Source organism: Lissotriton helveticus, chromosome 11, assembly GCF_964261635.1.
Source record: "Lissotriton helveticus chromosome 11, aLisHel1.1, whole genome shotgun sequence".
In the NCBI taxonomy this organism is placed as follows: domain Eukaryota; kingdom Metazoa; phylum Chordata; class Amphibia; order Caudata; family Salamandridae; genus Lissotriton; species Lissotriton helveticus.
This window is the reverse complement of record NC_136072.1, coordinates 1021236987-1021261163: the sequence shown is the minus strand read 5'-3', so window position 1 is coordinate 1021261163 and position 24177 is coordinate 1021236987. Positions and strand designations below refer to the sequence as shown.

Genomic DNA, 24177 nt, shown 5'->3' with positions numbered 1-24177 from the left:
CGAAGTGTGGCGAAGATCTGAAGCCTTGCCATGTCTAATACACGAAGCGGACTAGCGCCGCAAGGTGGTGTCTAAGCGCGCCTGCAAACTACTCACGTATCGAACAAACCCGAAAAATTAGCGCAACCTGATAAAAAGTGATCACCCTTAAACCAGACCGGACGAATGAACCCATGTCACGTATGATGCGAAACTGTGAGGGAATGTGTGTGTGTGACTGAGGCGTTGACCCAACTGGTCGAAGGACCGAGAATGCGAGAAAGTGCGACAAAATGGTACCTCCTTTCTTCTTTCCTTTTTCTCAAGGCACGTCCCCTCTACCTTGTCTAATGCTCAAACTGCATGATTACAAGATTCTAACGCAGACCCGTGAATGCCCTTTACTGTGTAATGCACTAAATAGCCTTTCTTGAATACACTGCCACCCTCTCTGTTGCACGTGTACTATTTAGCCTGCCGTTGCGCTCTCTCTCTCTCTCTCTCTCTCTCTCTCTCTCTCTCTCTCTCTCTCTCTCTCTCTCTCTCTCTCTCTCTCTCCCTCTATTTTTGCACTCCCACTCTTCCGAGTGATTAGCCCCGAAATTGGCAGATCGCCACCCCTAGCACACCACCTAATTGGCTTCAAATACCGTCAGTATTTGCACAAAAACTTGTCTTTAATACGATCACCCTGAGACCGCGTCATTACCTCTCCTTTTCCGCTAGAAGTCAATGAACCAAGGTTGGGCCGTAAGGGAAAGGACAGGTAAGACGACAGAGGTTCCCTAATCTGACCCGAAATAAGGGAACTACATGTCGACGGCTCCTATGGTATAAAACAAGGACCTCAGAATACGCGACCCTCCCCCCCCGAATTGTCGCAATACCCAAACCAGAAAAATGATCACCCCTGTTACCCCCCCTATATCAGCCGCCCAAAAACTGGAATTATGAAACTACCCCTCATTTCCGGTTGTGAGAGATGGGTCGATTTATGCCCTTACCACAAGTTTCCTATGTCCCTGGTTGTTCCCCATAAAACCCCTGTCCCTCCTAATTAAGTAATCGGGCTGTAAAAGGTTACGTAGGATCCAGAGTGATGTTTTACAAGGTTAACAGACTAGTCCAAGGTAAAGAAATCATCGAAATGAACCCCGTAGTAGTTGAAAGGCAGGATGCATCGATAGAAAGGAAATGTTTAGCCATGTTCGTCTCTCAGCAAAATACCTGTGTAGTACTATGTTGACGACTCACAGTACCCTTTGTAAACATAAAACTCTAGAGAACGGCATATCTTTGCCAGGTTCGTCTCACGAAGGTGGGTCACTATCAGATGAACTGTCGTGACTGTGATAAATAATTGTAAAGGAAAGTCATAGTAAATCCAACAGGCCCGTCACCGGTCATTCATATGCCAGTTGTGAACACTAATATAACGGGCATTTTTTTCATTCTTTGCCTGGAGCTGGGAGAGAAATAGACTTTTTGATTATCTTCATCTGCAAATTCTCTAAAGACTGTCTTTTCAAACTTGTTTAAGGGTACTGCTGTTGGAGGAGAGAAGGACCGGATGTGGGAGCACGAGGCCTGACTGCAGACTAAGGAACACCTGCGACATTAGCCAAGGCGAGACCACGACAGAAAAGAGCTGCAGGACGAGGCACTGTTTTCGACAACATGAGAAGAAAGGGTCGACCTGATGCCCCTGCTCGATGTCCAGTGTCTGTCGACAAGTCCCCGCTCTCTGAATTCGGTCACACGCCCGCCTATTTGAAGTCTCTCGTTCCCCTAGTTTGTTCCTAATTTGGCCTTGCTCCATCCCCCTTTTCCTCTGACCTACCCTATGGACTGTTTTGTGCGCTCTTCTTCCATCTGAACTTTCTGACAATCACCTCAAAGGACACAGGGCGAAAAGGACCTTTCCGACCAGAAACGCGAGGAAAGGGTCGTGCCCTGCAACGCAGAACTTAGAACAGAGCTGGACTTGTAGCTCCACCGCCGGTGCTCAACAGCGCCAACGAAAGGCAACAAAGAATGATGAGAACTCGTTAATCTTCGAACATTTGACATCCCCAATCGCCGTTCCTGCTAGACCTCATTTCTCTCCCAGCCGCCATTGTATTGATCATGCTCCAATCCGAACCTGATATATATGTAATAACCTGCCAGTATGAAATATGCTTGCTGCTCTCGCTACAAAATCGTTTTTGTATTGCATTCCTATGACTTTCCTGCTAAACAAATTGATCAAAGTTTATCAAATAGGCCCACCTCCTAAAAACTAGAAATGTTAAAATGTATTGTTTACAACTCTTTTCCTCTAGGGTTCCTACCGTTTTCTTTCTCATGCCCACCACAATAGAGCCGAGTAGAAAATGAACCAGCAAGATGTCTTGAATATGTTAAAGGGAGGACTGTTGAAAATTAGTACGTTTTGGTGAACATTATCTGCGCCATCTTGCCTCTTCCCCTGATGCCACACTTTTGTCGTGCGCGCCCGCCATTTTTTTAAGATGCCCCGATCAGAGCGAACCCTTTTGCATGCTGCTGGCCCCTGACATAGCCCTTCGCCTTCACTAAGCCTGCACGCTGACCACCCCCTGCTTGCACCTGCCTTGAGTCATAAACCCCTCTTCGGCGCTGCTCTGCCCCAGGCCCTCATCCTGTTCCCAGCGCGACACCTCCCTGCTTCCCTTTCATGATCTCCGGCCCTAAGATGCAAACCCCCTTTTTCCCTGTGTGCCCGTTTTGTCTTCCCCGTTCCCAGGCCGACACCCAGCTCTGCCGATACCATTCCTTGCCCCTCCCCGTACAATAGAAAGCTTCCCCCATCAAAGGATCCCCGGGTTGATCAAAGCCCCCACTCCATGAGATCCGATCAAACCCCCCACATTCCGTGAATCGGCGGAATATCCAGCTGCGTGATACTCATCACCTGTTGTGACTAGGGTGGGGACTTCAACTGTAAATGTGTGTGGGAACGGGCCCAAAGGGGGATCTGAGGATGTCTTTCTGTACATCAAAGTATCGACGAGAGTATGTTACATGCAATAAAAAGATAAACTTGTGTATAAGAGGCCAGGCCTCAGGGATGCAGTTAGAGCACCTCAGAACGATACCTTCTGTCCGTTTCGTTGTGTTCTCCTCCGGAGAGAATAAAAACCTTGTTTCCTGCTTTCCAGTCTCCAGCGCCTGCCTCTTCATTGATTAAATAACTAGAGGGTCACAGAGGCAATACCGCCGGGCAAATATCGATTGCCCCCGACCCGCCACAGGTTTTTACAGAATAGAATGCAAGACATAGTGATGACTTCTTGGATTTGTGATCATCATGATGACATCATCACTAACGTGGCGATACACAATCATGCCTGCCTGGACAGGCCTATGCTGGCCTGTCTATGAACATTTACCAGCCAGTCACCATGCAATATATGTTATTCTTTTTATTTTGAATTTGAACAATTAATATTTAGACCGCCACCTGCAGGGTCAGAAATTGTAGCCCCGGTCCTGTGAAAGAAGTGCCAGTGATGAGCACCTGATAGCACCTGCTCAAATTAAGCACTGATTTACACACACGTTTGACCTAGAGGAAAGGGTGGTGCTCTTGGACAGAGAGCACTGTTGAAGTTTGCACACAGAATTACTCTGTCTTGCATAATATATTGGTATAATTCCTGAGATTAGTGCCTATCGGTCCACTGTCCAGTCTTTGCGTGTACATGTATTAAGGGTTTCATAGAAGAGGTTTGAAGGTCACTTGTCGAAGTTGTAGTTAACAGAAGTAAACTTAAAGTTAAGAGCCTTTGTAAAAATATATGTTTATTATAAATGTAATTAATACAGCTAGAGAAATTGAGATATACAGCAGGGCAGCAAAACTAAACACAATGAACTCTACCTCAACTGTCTCACTGATACATAATATGAAACCAACAAAGGCAAAGTTAAGCTCTCAACAGCGCCACAGGCAGAGATGCCTAAGTGAAGAACAAACAGAATTAGAGAGCACAGATTGGAATAACGTATGTGTGTATGTACATGGTATACCAATAGAACTAGCCTATCCAAAATCTTGTTGAATGCTGTACATGGTCAAAGACAAGCATAAAGTCAAAACCTAAGAGGAGACGGCGCTCGGTTGTGGAAGGTTAATGCATTGTTATATAGTAATCTTTAAAGAGTTGAGTCTACAACTCTTTCTTGAATTTGAGCAGTGTGTGGGTGGTCCTGATGGAGATAGGGATTTTATTCAAGATGCTTAGTGCATAGATGGAAAAAGCCTGCTGTCTTGCTTTCTTTTACACTTCTGTCTTAGGGTGTGCTGAAATCCATCAGACAGGGTTATTTGTCTGCAAGACAAGCAGAGTGCTAGTCATGATAGCTTTCTAAGAATGAGTCAATGGAGTTCCATTAGATTGCAGGTGATGTGGTCATATTTGTTCAGGCCCTGAATGAGATCATCTGCAGTTTGTAGGATGCCCCTGAAGGGTGCCCGGACTAGAGTCTAAGAGGCATGGAGTGGGGTATTACCACCATCTAAATGCAAGAGTATGAGGGCTCCAAAAGCAGTTGTGAAGTCACTTGCTCCAAGGAATAGTTAGACTTTATCTTTAGCTAGTATAAGGCTGGCTTAGTTTTTTTTGGAAATGTGTTCCATGAGGGTGAGTTCAGGGCCGGACTGGCTACCGGGCAGTTTGGAATGCTGCTAAGCTGGGGGGTGATTTCGTTCATGGAGACCTGTGTGTGCGAAACGAAATTCGTTTTGCATTCATTATTTCGAAGCACATGCAGGTCTCCATGAACGAAATCAGCCCCCACCGCAGTGAAAGCAGCCCCCTGCTTGGCAGCATTCCAAACTGCCTGGTAGTCAGTCCGGCCCTGGGTGAGGTTGATGTCCAGGGTGAATCCTAGTGCCTGTTCAGGAAGTCTGTCTTGGTTGGGTTAAGGTTAGCATAGGCCCTGGACATTCAGGTATAGAAGATATGCAAGCAGTGTTTGAGGCATTGGATGTCTGAAGAAGAGGAGACTTTCAAGTAGAGTTGTGTATCATCAGCAGTAATGTAGAATAAAATAACATTCAATGATGCCAAGCCATTGCATGCACCATCCAATAATTTAATGAGCCTTGAAAGAATGTGAAAATTCATTGTCACATTTTAAACATGAGGGTAACAGATGTAGAAATGCACATGGTAATACCAACAGCAATTGAATATTGGAGAAGAAAAGTAACACACATCTAGGAAATGATAATCCCTACAATGTTGTGATCAATTTATTAAACAAATGAAAACAACCGAATACATTTTAATTATCTGTATTGATCATTTGGCTGTATCCTATAAAGGGCAATATCGCTAACAAATCTTTGATTGCATCAAATCACACATCTTTTCTTCTATACCAGTGCTGGGTCCCATTGTTACTGGTAATATTAGATCTAGAAATTTTAAGGGACAAGGATGGAGGGGAAATCACTGAGTTGAAGTTTTTGTCTCCATTAACTGGAGTTCCAATTGTGACAGCTAAGGATGAAATGAAGCTGGTTGGCTTATTTTTGAGTACTAAAGGTCCCAGTAACGGTGCTGAAACTGAGTATTTATCACACCAGCCATTGGTACAATCGTAATCTACAAAACATACTGAACTCTTATAATACAATGAGATACAAGGCCGGCCGAAGGACAGCAAAGGGATCTATCTTGCGAAGTGAATTCCTTCATGTTATTTTACCTAATGAATTGTGCTTGTATAATCCTAAACATGTAGGTTCCTTCACTATTCAAACACTCAGACATCCAAATATTCTTTGGTTTATTTTAAATAATTGTATGGAAAAGTTTGAGGTTCAAAAGGTGGCTGAAAACTTGCCCAGAAATGGCAGCATTATTAATTCATTTATTATGACGTTAAAAGAAACTTGGTTGACCGTCCTCTTAATGTTGCCTGTGATTTCGATAGTAATTATGGAAGCGAGTTGTCCATGCAGTATTAGAGCAATTAGTTGATGTACCACCTTAGTAAATGACGATCTGAAAGGCAGGTTTATGTAATTGCTTTAGCCAAAGAATTGTTTTGGCTATAAAAATAGTCTTTGATGTTAAGACCAAGGTAATATCTTTTTTTAATGTTTACTTTAGACTGCATGTTGTGTAGATACAAAAATTGAGAAACTGGAGCAAGCAGTAGAAAATATTAGGCCCACTGGACAAGAGACTGTTATATTTTGTGGTGATCTCAACACCAAGATAAGGGAAGAGTCAGAATATTCATGGAATTCTCCATCTGTAGTTGGACTGATATCAGTCTTTCCTACACATAAAATCTCAGATGGAGAAAGATGTAAAAGGTTAAGCCTCTTGCATCTTGGGTTAGCTTACTTGTCTTTTTTTATCTTCAGTGGATGAGTTGGAAAAGATCAGTTTGCTAGGTGAGCCTACATCAATAGTAAGCAACAGCATTCTATTGATAGGGGCGTGGCTAGACGCAGATGGCATAGAAAGCACAATCCACCACAAATCCTAACACTAATTCCGGACTCTGGGGGGTCTCACCTGGTGGACATGCGACCCCAGATGCCATAGTTATCATTGGAAGAGGGATACGCTGATAATTGGAGTAGAATAGAGGAAGTTGGAATTGTGATTCAGAGCCCAGAGGTTCCAAGATGGTGGCGCAAAAGGACTGAAGGCAAAGTGCGACCTCTAATAGGTGCCTGCATAATAACTCTCCCACTGATCACTCAGTGGTGGGGTGCCCTGGGCTGCCTAGGAGAGGCTTGGGCCAAGACTGGAGGCACGGAGGTGCCTACAATTCCTGCAGCACCGCCTGACAGCCTGCCCAGGTTAAAGGAGCAAAGCAAGGAAGAAGAGGGACGAGCTGCAACAATTTTGGGGGCAGAAGTAGGTGGGAAGAAGGTTGTGCACTAGGGGACACAGAGCAGGACCCATGCCGGGTGAGCGTTCACCAACAGAGGGGCCCTTGGATCCCCTCACACCCATCACCCTCCCACCTGGTGCAACAGGGCAGAGTGGCAGTGTCAAGGGCAGCAATCTACAGTAGGGCACGATCCGCACCTGACTACAACCATAAGGCTGCTGCTGACCAAGTGGCCATCACAAGGATGAAAAACCAAGATACAGAGCATAGAGACTAAGTGGGAGCATTGAGAATTGGGATCCCCTACAAAACCCAGACGTGCCCTGCAACCAGTGATCCAAAATCGCGCAGCAAGTGCGCAGACGAACGCCAGGAGGCACTGAAGGGCACCTGGCTAGAAGAGGACCCCGGAGGTGATCAAGGTGACCACAGCAGAACCTGAACTGGGACAGTCAGCGAAGAAGTAGCCGAGCTCCCTTACCCAGGTTTGCAAACCCAGAGAATCAGGGCTAAGTAATAGTATAGAGACTGAAGGGGCAGTTAAACTTTGTAGGGAGGAAGAGATTGACTAACACCCCTACCTGTATTATGCAGACTTACACATGAGCTCCATCACACTTGAGGATTGGACATTACGGGCTTATTTAACACCACTACCCCTCCACACCTTAACACTAGAAGAAGCAACGGGGCTGGGGGAGAACACCACACTGCAGTAATTTAGAATGGCAATAAAGGGATTAGTGAAAGGAAAGGAGTCTGGTACAGACGGGTTCCCAGTAGAGTTCTATGTATGAGGAGGAATTGGCCCGTAAACTGCTAGAACTTTACAAGGCTACCAGAGAGTTGGGTCGACTTCCCTTCTCCACTAGAGAGGCGTTAGTGATACCTTTGCTGAAGCTAGGTAAGCCTGCATATGACTGAACGGCTTACCGGCCATTATCAATGCTTAATATAGACTACAAGATGCTAAGCAAGATTGTGCAAACACATTACTCCCATACATGCCAAATTTAGTGCACCCATATCAGGCAGGATATGTCCTTGGCCATAATATGGCGCTTAATATATGGCGCCTGCTGACACTGTTAGAGGAAACTACCTAAGATCTCAGGGAAGCAGCGATATTTGCTGACGGTATAAAAAATGCATTTGACAGCCTGGAATGGGGGTACTTATATGGGGTGCTAGAACAAATGTGGCTGGGGTGGGGATCTGTGGTGTGGACCAGATTGCTATACACAGACCCCACAGCCAAAGTCTGCACAGGTTAGACCATCTCCAAGAGCTATAGCGTAGGCTTAGGAACAAAGCAGGGATGCCCCCTGTCACTGCTACTGTTTGTGATGGCCATGGAGCGGTTGTCCTGTCAGGCAAGAACTGGCAACTGGTTCCAGGAAATGCAGGTAGGCCAGCAACATCCCCACATAGCCTTATATGCAGATGATCTTTTACCCTTTCTTAGAGACACGACAAAGGACCTTAGCGGGGTCAGGATTGTGCTGGCAGATTTTGGTGCCCTGTCAGGCCTCAAAGTTATATGGCAAAATATAGGCTGTTCCTGATGGAGGTGAACCAGATCCCCACAGAGAGGTTGGACCCCTTTTAAAGGGAACCACAGTGCCTCTCATATCTAGGGATCAGAATGTATCATGACCAGGCCGATCTCCATGATGGGAATGTGGGATCAGCATTCAGGTCATTAAGGGCGAATACAGACTTCTGGAGAGCACTTCCTGTCTCAGTGGCAGGCAGGGTGGGGCTGCTAAATATGATGGCGTTCCCTAGGTTGCTGTACTTTTTAATAGCCGTGCTGGTATGGACTCCGATAAATTCCGGGAGCTGGACTCTGGTCACCATGTTCATATCGGGTCTAGAGTGAGGGACAGTGGCACTGTCTACACTACAGAGACCGGTGAAGGAGGGCAGACTAACTTTACCCAAATTCGAAGCGTCCTATGTACAGGAGCAACTCCAGTGGATTATGCAGTGGATGGCAGGCAGGCTGAAAACTAGGGCCATTTGTCCCTGAACTGCATAGACTAGCGGGTGTTATTGAAGACAAGTCACACTACAGAGGAAGACACCCAGGAATTTCGGGTGTTACGCAGGTGTTGGAATTGTCTTCAGAAGACGAGTCAGCGAATCCCATACTCGCCTGACTTGCCTATCACTCTACTCACAACATTACCCAATGGTGGAAAATGAGGAGACTGACGACATGGGTGGAGGCAGGGGTGACGAGAGGGGAGGACTTTCTTCTGAGAGATGGAGCTTTTGAGGATTTTAGAGAGTAGTTTGACCTCCCACAGGGCCACTTTCTATTCCACATAGTAGTGATAATGGCATTCCGTAATCTTTGGAAAACAAGCCTAATTGAACCGCAACCTCATAAAAGATGCAGGTACATCGTACTATCATTGGGGGCATACAATGCAGTAACATGCATGTATAGGGTAATAAGGGAAGCCAATGGAAACCATGTGCACCAGATGCAAGGTAGATCTAAGTGCTCCAATCCCTTAAGGAGACTGGGTGACAATGCTAGAAAGAGTTCCAAAGGTGTCCAGGAATGCCAGATTTAAACTGATCGACTTTTATGTACTTCATATGGCGTATCTCATCCTAGACTACATTATTAAATACTTTAGCGTGGATGATGCTGTGTGCTTAATATGTGGGGAGATAGGGGTGGATCTCATGCATATGCTGTGGCACTGACCCTCCCTGCAGAATTACTAGGAAGACGTAATGACAGTGACCGCAGAGGTCATAACAAAGGAGATTCCCTGTAACTCTGCCGATTGTTTGCTGAGTTGGTTCCCCCATGCGTCCAAAACAAAAGCCACATGTAAATTTCAGGATCTGGCATTCATACTGTTGAAGAAGGAATTCACTGGGCCTGGAAGACTGGGTAGTAAACTCTGCTCTGTTCGTGGAGTTTGCAAAGTTTTCCATGCTCCGTGGAGCAGAGCTTGCGTGCGAGGAAAATCCTACGCTAGACCACCTCCCAGTGATATTTGTCAATGCGGGCGGTCACGGATGGTCGCAACTGCTCAAGTTGAGAAACAACCCAATGCGTTGAGGAAGCTGTCGCTAGTGTAGAAAACCTACACAAGTAGCAGAAAGAAGCAGCGCCCTCTTGCACTGCTCATGGTGCAGTTCGGTAAAAATCAATATGAACGTGCGTGACCGATAAAACTTCCCCGCTTTCTGAACTCTGCATAGCATGGCAGAGTATTGTGATCGTTCGCACTCTGCCCAGGCCTAGAATCACCAGACATTGGAAAGACCCAGGGGGCCCATGAGTGACCGCATTGGATGAAAGAGCTGTGTAGATGGGCTGTATATGAGGAAGGAGTGCTGTTGATGGATGCTAGGAGGGTAATAGGGTCAATGGACATGGCCCGTACTTGGGGGGGCAATGGTGGACTGTTAAAAAAAATAAACAGGAACCCCAGTCGCAGGTTCCATCACAGAGGGGATCCCCTTCCCCACCATCCCCCATAGAAGGAGAAACAAAGAAATGGGCTGATCCTTGGTACTGTGCATCCCAGTACCCCAACGAATATGGGAGCGAATAGGGGACTCTTCATGCAATTTAAAACATCTGAGACTCTGTTATTTGCAAAGAACCTACCTACATGAAGTATATATTGAAGTAGGATACAACTATTTGGAAAGGGAGGGCTGGGAGGACAGTTTAGCAGGGTGGGAGTGTTAAAATGATGTTAGATTGAGTAAGATAATAAATATACTCATGCTTAGCTGTCAGTGAATGGCACTGTCTGTTTTACTGAGTAATTTATGTACAACTCAAAACAATTTGTTTTAAAAAGAAAAACAGCGTCCTATTGATTATATGCCAATGGACAGTCATGGAGTTAATGATTTTGTAACTGTTGTTTTTATGGGTGGGTAATGATTATCTTCTGCCTATTCTGGCAACTGTTCATTTGAATTCTATTTTTCAGCAAAATCATAGAAATATAATTGCCAACAAAGGTTGTAGAGGTACATTTACTCGAAGAGAAATAATTACTAACCAATGCTTTATGGTATTAAACTGGGCCTTAGTGGGGGAAACAATTAATGTCTGACACCTCCTTGAGTGATTCTAGCATAATGTACAGTGACTTTGCATACGGTCATGGAATTTATATGAAAAAAATGAATTGTGGTTTGATGAGGAATGTTTCAGTGTCGGGATGGGTGTAACAAGATTATTAAGAAATTATATTAAATACCTTTCCTCCTGAACTTGTGAGATATAAGCAGGAATTGAGGGAATATAAATGTCTGCTCAGCAAGAAGAAGAAGGAAGATATTGTGAAAGCCTGGCAAATAATGGATTTTCTCATTAAGAAGAACATTAATGTGGATTTTGGATTTTAGCAGTGTTTGGGGTTTTGTCTAGTGAGGCAGAGATGACATCTGATGTCAGTTACCAACATATATTATACATGTTTATCCAATGTCTTCTGACATTGAGAAGCAGAGTGCATGACATATATACAGCACAGATGTACTCTAAGTAAGGCACTAAATAAGATGCAATACCCATTTTATCTTCAACTTGAATCCATTATTAAGGCTTGGATTTTTTATCCACATTTAATACATGTCAAAAACACCAGGTGGAAGCCCAACCTAGAAGGGACTATGATCAAACCCATTTCTAAAAAACAGTGGGAACTTAAAGGATCCCTATGGCTCTTGGCTTGTTTCTTTATTAGATTCATCATCATGAATATTTGAAAGGCTTGTACTAGAAGAGAATTGCTGGAGGAATACGTTCAATCGAAAACATTGAATCCTCTTGAGATAAGGTAGGACACATCTTTGCACAAACCATCAGATATTCACCTCAAGTTATTTAGTGTGAAAGATCACAATTGAAGTTGACCTCTTTGCTTGTTTTGTAAACACGCTTCATTCAATCAGTATTTGCACACTAAAATCCGGGCTAGTGTTTGGCTATGCTTCAAAGCTTATCCTACAGAAGGATGAAAAGTAAGAAGCATCCTTAAGCAAAGTTGGGTTTTAGCTCTTTCGTTATTTACATTTTTTTTAGAAGATATTTCTGTATTCTTACTGAAGTTCAGCTAAATCCACCAAAGGTTAATGCTTGTACTTAACCTTTGATGTTATTAAAATTCAAGTAGTGCAATTAACAAAAACAAAAGTTATGGATATATGTGTATAAAAATGATCACCATACTGATCAATTACCTTTGCCAATAACATATGTAGATTGAAACTTGTATAGGGAGGATTAATACTACATTGAGGACACACTTATTTACAGACAGCTGCTATATGGGGCAGCATAATTAATTATGAAACCTAGAGCTCCACATAAGGACGTGCAAAATAGAATAATGAAGATGCTATTTGTAATCCAACTACATTACCAGTAGAAGCTCTTATGCTGAAGTTGGTGTTATGAGCTTTAAACTAGGACACACATTATTAGGAATGACATTCATCAATGGATTATTTAACAGGGAGACTTAGTGAGTTGTTTATTTCTGTTGGAGGGACATCTTAGGTTTGAAAAGAAGACCATTACTGAAACTAGAGTTTACATAATGAATCTGTTTGTTAAATATGTTGTAGATTGTGAAGAAAATGTAGTCAAATGGAAACATTTATAATTCTGAAATGAGTCAGTGAAGCACTTACCATTGACTGATTATAAAAGTTACATATTGTCTAAATATACTGTAGCATTTTACAAAGTACAGAAGGGAGCACTGTGCTTCAAATGTTTTGCTTCTTACAACTCACCATGTGCTCCATAGAAGAATTACTTTAGTGGAGCTGGAGCAATAGACTTGGCCTTTTAACACAATTGATAGGTCAAATGAAAAAGCTTTTAGGTTTAGTTGTGAATGGTCTAATTAATGAGTTGACTCATATTTTTACTGTGTATTTTCTATCTTGTAGAGCAAAGGGTTTATTTAAAACATGTGTTCGATCAAAAGAGCATTAAAACTAATTATAAAACTTTTTAACTACATTTCATGTTTGAAACATAAAATCTGCATTGGGGTATCAAATTCTATAAAATACTAATAACAAGCTTGTTTTAAGAGATATGATTATATTTTATTCTTGTACATGATGTTTTTATGGATGTGTATTTTTTCTAATTGAAAATGTAATATGAATTGAATATGAATTACCCCAAGAGTTAGCTTCTTGAACAGTGCATTATAGTAGTACTACTTTATGGCATCCTTGGGGAACTATTTGTAACAATGAGATCAGTGCACTTAGAAGGGAAACATGTTAGTTACTAGCCTATGGGGCTCTTACTTAATACCAAGCCACATAATAAAGGGATAGAAGTGGATACATCTGCACATTTTTGCTCCAGTGGTCATGTTGCTTCACAGCAAAAGACTTTTGTTTGTTATTGTCATTAATGGATTGCCACAACTTTTTTGAGTATTGTGTCATACCACTCCTCTGCCATTCCTAGGTAATGAAAAATAACAGCTTTTACTATTACCTAAGTAATGGTACTCAATTTACCAATCTCAAAAAAATAGCATGCAGGGCCTCCATTTCTTGGATTAAATTTTGAGACCGACAGGTGACTGCAATGTTTCATAGATAAGCACTTACAACACTTAGCCTTCCCTGAAAATAATGATTCCCCTTTAAATGCTTCCTTACACTAGAGCTTTTGACACTAAACACTATTGATTGCCTTCATCTGCTACATACTTCAACTAATGTATATGTATTTGTGCCTTTTTGAAAGATAGCCCTACGTGTAGTAAAATATATAACAGAAGATGTTGGTTCCCAAAAAGAGTGGCTTCACATTAAGAGAACATCCAAGTCCAAGTCAGCAATATGGGTCCCAATGTCCCATGTGTCAGAGAAATGCTGAAATTCACAGAATGGTTCTACATGTAACATACATTATGGACTATCTCCTTAATGCATCTGTCATGCATATGGAAAATATTTGGGTCAAAATGGCCAGCCGTCATGAATTATATAGTAATACATTGGCCACAGCTTTATAATATGTATCACAGGATATGCAAAATGCTGCTGTATTTACTGTTTAGAAACACTTCCAACTCAATCCCCTTCAGTGTAACCTATTTAACTCCTTTTCATATTACTCCTCACTTCCCCATATAAAGTGGTGGGATTCTGATAAAGCATAAGGAGCTGAGGGCTGGATGTACAAAGATATTTTGTTGTCGCATACCCTGCGATTTACAAAACTACAAGATCTTTACCCACAAAATGGCTATTAGAGATGTATTAAACTCATTTAGCTTGTCAGAAAACCTTTACCAACTCACAAAACAAGGTTAGCGACCTATATCGAATCGCAATTGCGAATGGGTTGATAGAATTGTGCCCTCCTAATTGCAATTTCAATGTGGCACATATCAATGGTTTGCAAACACAATTACAAACATAGACCATTGATCCTTTACCAACACCTCAAAGAAAATGGTAATTCATTTATAAAAGGGGCGTTATCCCAGGGAAAGTTTTTCAAAGGGACACCTTCCTCTTTGTGACTGGTATTCGGGTGTGCTTTGGGAGGGCAGACTGAGATTTAGAGGGCTAGTGCCTGCTCTCCTTAAGTGTTTCCAAAGGAGAAACATTATTTTTTTAAATGGCAACAATTCCTTTAAGAAATATGGGCTGCTTTTTAGTACATAGGTCTCATCACAAAATTAAAGACAGGACGCAAAAAGTTAGAGCACAATTTGCACTACTTCTTATGACCTCTTAGTGCATCTGCCCCTAAATGCAAAATCGTGTAAGATGTGCTAACTCTATGCCAACAGAAAGTGGTAACTGTTCCTATAAAGAGAGTGAACAGTTGGAATATACAAATTGGGGGTACTTTCTTAGCAGGAAGTGTTGCCCTCAGACACCTATATGGGTGCTATGCTTCATCAGGCTCTTTCTCTTCGTAGGGACAACACTGCAGTGCTCCATGGGCCCCGCAAGAGGGCTCTTTGACAGAGATCTTTTTGTTCCAGCCGTGATGATGCGTGTGTGTGTAAGAATAATAGTAAAAATATGGTGAAAAGCGGAAAGGGTCTAAAACCACCTAAAGGGTATCCAGGGATATATTTAATCAAGAGTCCCCTTTGCATGATTAAACTCAATCAATTCAGCGACGCTGAATCCTGTTACCAACTCCTTCTATATTGTCACTCGTTGACTGCTATAACTTTTCAAATGTCATGTTGTTCACTTGTTAGTCTCTAACTGTAAAGCGCTCTGTTACCTTCGGGTCTTGCTAGGGCTATAGAAAACCTCTAAATAAATAAATAAATAAACGAATTGTAGATTGACAAAGCAAACTTACAAAGCGTGACAATCTAGTGTGCAATGTTTGAAACCTTAGGTCGACATGTTTCACACCTTGCTGTTCCAGGACCGAATGAAAAGAAGCCAGCGAAAGAAAGTTAAGAAGACGGGGTTATGGGTCTTTCACAGATTCATCATTTTAGAAGTGAAACATTTTCAATATGATATACAGTGAAGCTATAGTTGCTGCTTTTTTATTTTATGCAACTAACAACCATTGACAAAGCCAGTAGTCCTGGCTTGTTGTATGTGTGATGTATTATATATCTGGGTGCAATAACAGAAGTAGTAGAATACCAGTCGGGTAGCACACTATGCTAAGCACAGATTTTTAGCTACCTGTTTTAAGCCATGCCTTTAATTACATCAGACACACCCTTCGGAGAGACCCCCAAGTTTTTTCAATCCACTTAAAGCCCTGGAAACAACACCATGTCGCAGTTACCTCAGGTCCCGGCACTGGACATCATGCTTGACTCATGACTCCCAAGTTTTCAGATTGCCTAAGTGTAGGGGCATAGTGAACCCTCCCCGCCTCAGCCTTGCTTTGGGAACAACAGCAAGGGTGAAGTTCTTGATGGACCTCTTCTGTTTGCAACTCTGCAGACAAAGGCTCAGCTCATAATTAATGTGAAAAGGTGGGTGGGTAAGTAAGTGAAGGAATTGGTAAATGACTGGATGGATTAGTGAAGGGATGAATGGATGAGTCAAAGGCTGAATGGATGGATGTTATGTTATGTTATAGTGTCTTATATAGCACTCAGCTGCCCCAGCAAAGGGGCGTCCTGGCGCTTCTGGCAGCACACAAACAACTGACTACGATGAAGCTCAGCAAAACAATGTCCGGAAAGCTTAGTTTAGGGGAAAAAGGTGGGTCTTGAATGCCTTCCTGGAGGCCAGCAGATCTTCAATGTAAATGTAAATGTAAATGTATTTCGATTTATATAGCGCACTAATCACCCAGGGGTCTCAAGGCGCTTGCTTAGGGAACCCGTCCTGGTATTCCCCTGTGAGATACCCCGGCAGGGTATTCACAAGGTGAAAGCCAGGCATCCCGCCGCGAGGGGCCGTAGTGGAGATTAAGCAAGCTATTGCCCAGAGTCGCAGAGTGTGACCCCGTGAGTCAAGTAGGCACCGGAGTGAGAATTGTCGAGTCCGTGGAATTTTTTGAGCCCAAGACCCGCCGAGGCGGGGAATCGAACCCTGGTCCACGGCTGATCTCAGCTTCCGGGTCTGCCGCCTCTAACCACTGAGCCCCGCTTCAAGTTCTTGTATGTGTGATGGTAGTGAGTTCCACAACTTAGTCTCCACATAGCGGAAGGAACGTCCTCCCGCTCGGCAGCGTTTGACCCGAGGTACACTGACCAAGTGTTGTTCGGCTGAGCGTAGTGCACGGGTTGGAACATACGGGGTCAAAAGGTTATAGAGCAATTTGGGAGTGGCAAGTTTTAGAATTTTAAAAGAAGACATAATGATTTGAACTGAATTCGCTGGGCCATTGGGAGCCAGTGTAGCCTCCGGATGGTGTCAGTGATGGAACAAAACCGTGGAAGGCCAACCAAGGCTCTCGCAGCCGCATAATCTCGGCTTGATTGGCACCCAGAAGCAAAGAGCTGGCGTAGTCCAGTTGCGACAGAACAGTGGATTGAACTATTAACTGTCTAGTAGGTGTGTCAAAGAACTTCAAAATGGGTTTGAGACCTCGTAGGATGCCAAAACATGTGGCGGCGACTTTTTTTTGTGTGGAGACAGAAACTAAGAGAGGAATCCAACAACACCCCTAGGTTCTTGACTTCTCTATTTGGCTCAGGGGCTTTACCCAAAGCCGTAGACCACCAGTGACTGCCCCATAAGTCAGTCCTCTTACCGACCAGCATCACTTCAGTCTTGTTCGCATTTAATTACAAACAATTAGATGTCATCCAGTATGCAATGGCTGTGAGGCCGCTTTTAAACCTGGAGACGTTCGGGGTCGATCCCTCCGTTAGTGCAACCACTAGCTGCGTGTCGTCCGCATATGAGGCGATAGTGAGGTCCCATTGCCTGGCGACCGCAGCTAGTGGCTGAACATAAAGATTAAACTATGTGGGACTCAATGCTGAGCCCTGGGGGACGCCCTGCTCAATAATGTGCGCCTTGGATGAAAAAGGGGGAGTAGAGACGCAGAAGGTCCTTTCTGTCAAAAAGGATCTGAACCAAGCTAGAGCAAGGTCCGTGATCCCTGCCTCCTCAAGCCGGTGGAGCAAAATCTTGTGCGAAACCGTGTCAAAGGCGGCACTGAGATCCAACCGGATCAGTCCTGCCGTTTGCCCATGGTCAAGAGTGGTCCGCAGGTATTCCGTCATGGCCAGGAGAGCGGTCTCAGTGCTGTGGCCTGCCCGGAAGCCATGTTGTGTTGCGTCTAGAATGTCTAGGATAATGAGAGAATGGATGAAAGTGAGTGGAAGGACGCATGAGAGGGTAAATAAATACATGTATGGGTGGAATGGTGGATGTATGGGTGGAATGGTGGATGTATAGGTAAAAGGGTGGATGAATGGGTAAAAGGGTGGATGGATAATAGATGAGTGAAATGGTGGGTTATGGGCAAGTAAATGAGCAGATGGATGAGTGTAATGATGTATGGATTGATGAATTGATAAGTGGAAGGGTTAGAATGATGACTGAGTGAGAGGGTGGATGTAAGGATGGATGAGTGAGTGAAAGGGAGGGTATATGGGCAAAAGGATGGATGGATGGATGAATGAAAGGGTGGATGGATGAGAGAAAGGATGAATGGAAGAGTGATAGGGTCAATGGATGGATTTATGAGTGGATGGAATGTTGGGTGGATGGATGGGTGAAAGGATGGCTGAGTGATTGGCTGAGTGATTAGAGGATTGAGAGAGAAAGGGAGGATGGATGAGTGAAATTATGGATGGATGATTGACAGGATGGATGGGTGAATGTGTGTATAGATGAGTGAAAAGAAGAATGTAAGGATGAATGAGTGAAGGAATGCATAGATGGGTGAAAGGGAGGGTGAAGAGCTGGAAGAAAGGATGGATGAGTGAAATGGTGACTGAATGGACAGAATAGTGACTGGGTGGATAAGTAAGTGAAAGCATGACTGGATAGGTGAGAGGGTAAATGTGTGGATGAATGAGGGAGTGAATGGAGGCATGGGTGAAACTATTAATGGATGATGGATGAATGAGTTAAAGGGCGGATGGAGGGATGGATGGGTGAAATGATGAATGGAAGGATAGGTGATGGGTAGGCTTGGAAATGGTTGAATAGGTTTGGATATGGTTGGGCATACAGGTGGAAGGACAGAATGAATGGTAAAAGTCTGAATAATTGATGAAAGAATACTTGGATTCCACCCCCCCCAGGTGACTCAACCCACCATCCCAAACTGACACATAAAGTCAGGCAGCAAGCGTGGAGCTCAGGCTTGGAATGCTCCTTCTGCCTGCCAAAAAGCAGGAACTAATTCCTTGTACGGGGCCATGATACCACAAGAGACGTTCCACTGTTGTGCCACTGGGTGGCGCTGCTCTCATGCCACTTGGAAAGAGCGCAAGCAGCTCCCACCTGCCCTGAGGCCATGAGATATGCATAAGGGCACAGCTCTGTGCAGCCCTTCTGCGGGGATAGGCAATCAAGACAACATAACCTGCACTTGCAGACTTGAGTCCCTTTCTTTAAAACATTTGCACCCCTAAGAATATTGCACCCGGGGCAACCACCCCTGTGGCCCCACCCACGCTATGCAACTGTCTAGCATGATGGATGACATCTGACACTTACACCTTGTAGTCCTCAATGTCTCAAGTAACATCTCCTATACAATGACTTTCACATTTATGAGTCATTGTCTCTGTGTAATATGTGTGTGATGTAATACATGCCGACACCCTGCCATACATACTTCGGATGAGTAGCTCTCATTTCGATTTAGATGCTGCGCAAAGCCACCTTGCATTGCTTTGATTGGCCTCATAAATCATTACTAAGGCGATGCAGCGCAAATCGCTGGTCGCCTTACTCTGCATCCTTAAGGCGTTCTATGGGCGCTGCAGTGGTTTTTCCCACGCAACAACATTGGAATTTGACGCTGCCCCAGATTTTCAAAGTCATGTAAACCTGGGGAAGCGCCAAATCTGTACGCTTCACAAGATGACGCGTAACGAGGGGAAATATCTTCATTTCTCCTCATTGTTTCCTCTGTGTGCTGTATTCTGCACTTAGTGAATCCCAACCGGTCAATGACATACAGCAAATTAAGAATCTTCATCAGTCAATTAAGAGTACGGAACCACAGGCCAAGACATCCTTGACACGGAGTAGCAATTTGGAAACTTGGGTGCCCCTGGATAAAAACTCCTTTAGGCGAATTCTGGTTAGTCTTAGATCCTGTTCTCCTAGGGACCCGGTCCCCATCACTGTGCTCCAGAAACTCGAACAGCCCTCTCTGTTGTTAATTATGGAGTTGCTTAATGCCTTCTTAAAGGAAGCAAAGGTGCCACCTGCTTGGAAGCACGCGATGGTTCTTCACTTTAAAAAAAAAGCTAATGCTGACCCCCTGCAACTGTTTAACTTCCGGCCCATCTCTGTGCTTCCGGCCTTCTCCAAAGTTTTGGAAAAACATATCAATACACAACTGACGTCATTTGTTGTATCCCAACATTTTTTGCATGGCTCACAGTCTGGCTTTAGACCAGGTTTTTCAACAGAGACTACCCTACTTGGAGTCTCAGAAATGTTACGTAACCATGTTGATACCGGGGATACTGCGGCTCTTATACTCCTGGACTTAAGTTCCACCTTTGACACGGTTTCTCATACCATGCTCTTGCAAGCTTTGCAATCTTTGGGAGTGACTGACTTAGCACTTAATTGGCTTGAGGACTTCTTGGCTGATCGCACGTTCCAAGTCTTCTCTCCTACTTCCAGTTCCAATACTCATTCTTCACCTTACGGGGTTCTTCAAGGTTCGATCCTTAGCCCTCTTTTATTTAACATCTATGTCAGGCCTCTGGCGACGATTGCTGAAGACTCTGTGCTGTCTCTCTTTTCCTATGCCGATGACACCCAGATTGTTTTCTCCCTATCTGCTGAAAGAGCGTTTAAATCATCCTCTCTTCAATCTGGGCTCAGGAATATAGTAGGCTGGATGCAAGCAAACCTGCGTAAACTCAATGGTGAAAAGACGAAGGTGATGATATTGGGCAAGAATAAAGATCTGTGGGGACCCCAACATTGGCCGCCTGAAATGGGAGCTTTGCCCCAGCCTAATCATCAGGTCCAGAACCTAGGCGTTCTAATCGATGACCAGCTATCAATGATGCATCAAGCGGTGAAAGTGTCTTCGACCTGTTTTACTATTCTCAAATGGCTTAGGAAAATCCTTTGGAAGTTGCCTTTGTCACGCAACGAATCGTGGTCCATGCTCTTGTTACTTTAAGACCAGACTACAGCAACATTTTGTATCTAGGAACCAACAAGGACGTGATGCGGAAATTACAGTTGGTTGCGGCGGCTAGGTTGCTTTGCAAAGTTCCCATAACAGTCCATCTCAGGCTCTCTCCGAGACCTTCATTGGCTTAGGGTTGAGAATCGTATTAAGTTCAAAGCCCTGAGCTATATGTTTGAAATCAAATTTGGAAAGGTGCCCCAATATTTGAATGCCTTAGTTCACACCTATCTCCCGCCACGTTCTTTACATTCTGCCACTCAGGCGAAATTTACGGTGTCTAGGACCAGACTATCACGTATGGGCAGTTGATCCTTTTCCTGTCTAGGTCCTTCCTTGTGGAACTCCCTTCTTATGGCACTTTGGACCGAAACTATATATGAGAATTGTCGTAAATGCTTAAAAACCTGGTTGTTTACTATGTAGAATTTTTATTTTTATTTTTATTTATTTCTCTTTCCTTTCTTCTTTCTGCTTCTGATAGGCGGCGCCGGGAAACCCTTGGGTAGCTGTGCTCCTTATAAGATTAAAATCACATACCATAACATTCTGCAGCACACATAGAAAAAGGTAAACTCCTATTGGCATTGTTTTGCTGCAGAAAGGTGCCCCTTCTTGCACATAAACAATCTTGCATGCAACGGAGGCCCACTTGCACCATGGTGCAAGGGTGCCTGTGTTGGCGCTAGGCTGCAGAAACATCACCAGCGCAGGGTGAAAGGACAGGAATGCACCAGAGTCCAAAGATATGTTGCATTCCTGCCCTTTCACTTTTGCACACGGCAGCACAGCAAGGTGTCTTGTTGCACTGCCCTATGCCAAAATCCCATAAACGAGCCACTAAGAGGCAGGACAATTGTCATGTGCACTCTAAATGTGGCGTAGATTCTTATTATTATATATTTAAAAGCATTATAGACTATTAAATCACATGCAAGACGTTTTAAAACAGTGCTCACGTATTTCAAGGCACTGCCATGTGTAATAATAAAAGGTGGTATGATGAAATTAAATATTTCCTAGGATCACACCATTTAGTCAAGCAAGGAAGCTGAGATTGAACCAAGTTTTTCGGGTTTCTCATTGTAAATTTCAGACACTAGGTTATTACTTTCTCCTGTTTTACATAACCGGTCAATGCTTTGTTTTTAATTCTTGCTGGATGAGGTTAGAGTGTGAGTGCAGTGGCAGTGAAAAGCCTCTAGCAAACTTGCCTCTTTTTGGTCTTTAGGGTTTAAGAGGACCTCAAGGTGAGGCAGAGCAAGGCATCTGTCTCAAGCCTAGCTTGAACCTTCAGTCACTCAACCAACTCTAAAGCCTGCCAGACATGGATTTGAATTTTAATTCCAAAAAGGGCATCTTACCTTTTCATCCTTCTGGGATTGATAAAATAGCTAACCCAATCCTGCAAAATTATAAAATATCCTGTAGCTTGTGTAATGTAGAACACCAATTTATATATTTAACTTAAACGGTTTTCAAGCAATGCTAAGTTTGCAATGTGTTGTATACTAGAACCCCTATAAATAAATGTCTCAAAAGTAAGGGCATCAGTTATCTTGCTTTTTTAAATCACAGCTCTTGCAGATATCTTAATTATGTTGTATGCTGTGGACTAATGGTTAGTCACTCAAAATTAGGTTTGGCCTAGTTAATTTTTAAATATATGGTATCTCCTGGTACAGCACATATCCACATTGCAAGCCCCACGATCACAACATTTCTCCCAGGTAAATTTCAACAGGGTTGCCTTGCCAACATCAACCTGGGAAAAAATTTGCTAGGGGATAAGTGCCTTGTAAATAACAGAGCATGCAGGTTGTGGTGCAGAGAACACTAAAAATCTATATCTTATGTCCCATTTTCAGACAAAACTCACAATGGATGCTATGTATCACATTGGATAAATTGAGACCCGCTCTTAGTATCTAACTTAACATGTGCAATAGATATCACACTCTCCTCCAAGGCGTTTGTAATCAGGGCCTAAATAGGGAAAAGATATATGCATGCAATATTGTTAGATACACTTAAGCTTGGAATGAAGCCAATAGGAGTGACTGACTCAACGTTGTGGGGTTGTTAGGATTTGGGACTACGTTGCAGTGGGTTTGTCACCTTCTATGAAATAGCCAGGTCTTTACTGCATCCCTGAATCTGAAGTGGTTTTGGATGTTTCTTATCTTGCTTTGTTGCTTTGTGAACAGAGAAGGAAGTTCCATTAGTGTGTAACTTCCTGAAGTAAATGAATGAGGGCTTGGATGCCCATGTTGAAGTCAGAGCTCTAGACTGTGTGTATCAGTGAAGCTTTGTTTAGATTCCCCTGTTGGTAATGAAAGGTGATTTGAAAGAGGAACATCTGGCCAAATATTTTGAGAGCAGTAGATACTAGGGCAGGCCAAGAAGAACCCCTTTGAAGCAGGAGCTGCCCACCTTCTATATAAGGTCTCAAGGCTCATGACCCTTGCTATAATAGTTACATTTAGCCGAGGAGACAGCAGGAGGTAATGTTGAAGGGAGAGATGACTTCTTTGAGGACAGAGGCCAGCATGGTTGTCTTGTCTCCTGCAATAGTTTATAGGGCAGAAGGCTATGTTAGCAGGAGGGGCAGTGCTTAAAATGGATAATACTTCATGAAAGTAATTTCTGTCTCTACAGTAATTGCTTCCTGCTCAGATGAGCCAATATGTTAAATGAGGTTGAGATTAGGTTTGCAGGGCCTAGCAATTGTGCCTAATTTCCTGCCTGCCACAACAAAGCAGAGACTAGTTTGTCTGCAGCTCAGTCTTTTTCTGACACTATGATTTCTCCAAAATGTTATGCAATTGTTCTAATTTAGCCCCATCAGTCTTATTAGACGACAGACTCATGCATGCAAAGTTCTTTCTGGGTTTACTTCGTCGTATTGCTACTAAGCTTCCACCCCAAGAAGTCTTATTTCATACGTCATTTGCTTCACACAAGAATTCAATATAAGTCTACAAACATTGTTATCAGTAAATACATTCTCGTTCTTTAAGCGCTGTTGCAAAATATTTTCATGAATATGGCTATTTAATAATCTGCTCCCATTTGTGTTTAGTGGTACTTTGCAGGTTTGAATGTCAGCCCCTAGCTGCCATGGTATTTATTCACTAAAATGGCAGCAATAGATGTAGTGGCATCAAAGGTTGATCCCTTTACCCATGCTTAGCTCCACAACAGCTACTTATTTGCTGCCCAGTGGCTAGGTAGAGGGACTGGAATGTAAAAAATGCATAAGACTTTTAAAGCTCTGTTTATTTTCTGATCCTTTCACTTAGACATGGGGTACTGAGTGCAGTGCGATGAGTGCCAAATGGAAATCTAAGACAACATCTCTTACCCTTGGTAATCCCAGATTGACACCCATCTGAGATGTGGGGGTGTCATCTATACCCAAGCTTGTGTGCTCTGTTTATTTCCTTAGTGTTTCTTATTAGAGCAAATCTTATCAAATATGGATTGTGTTTGTT

At 43.4% G+C, this 24177-nt stretch overlaps 1 protein-coding gene across 1 annotated transcript in view; it reads left to right on the top strand.

Annotated features, from left to right (window-relative positions):
- Positions 1-24177, top strand: part of RPH3A (rabphilin 3A) — a 1088002-nt gene that overhangs the window by 903280 nt on the left and 160545 nt on the right. The window lies entirely within an intron of this gene.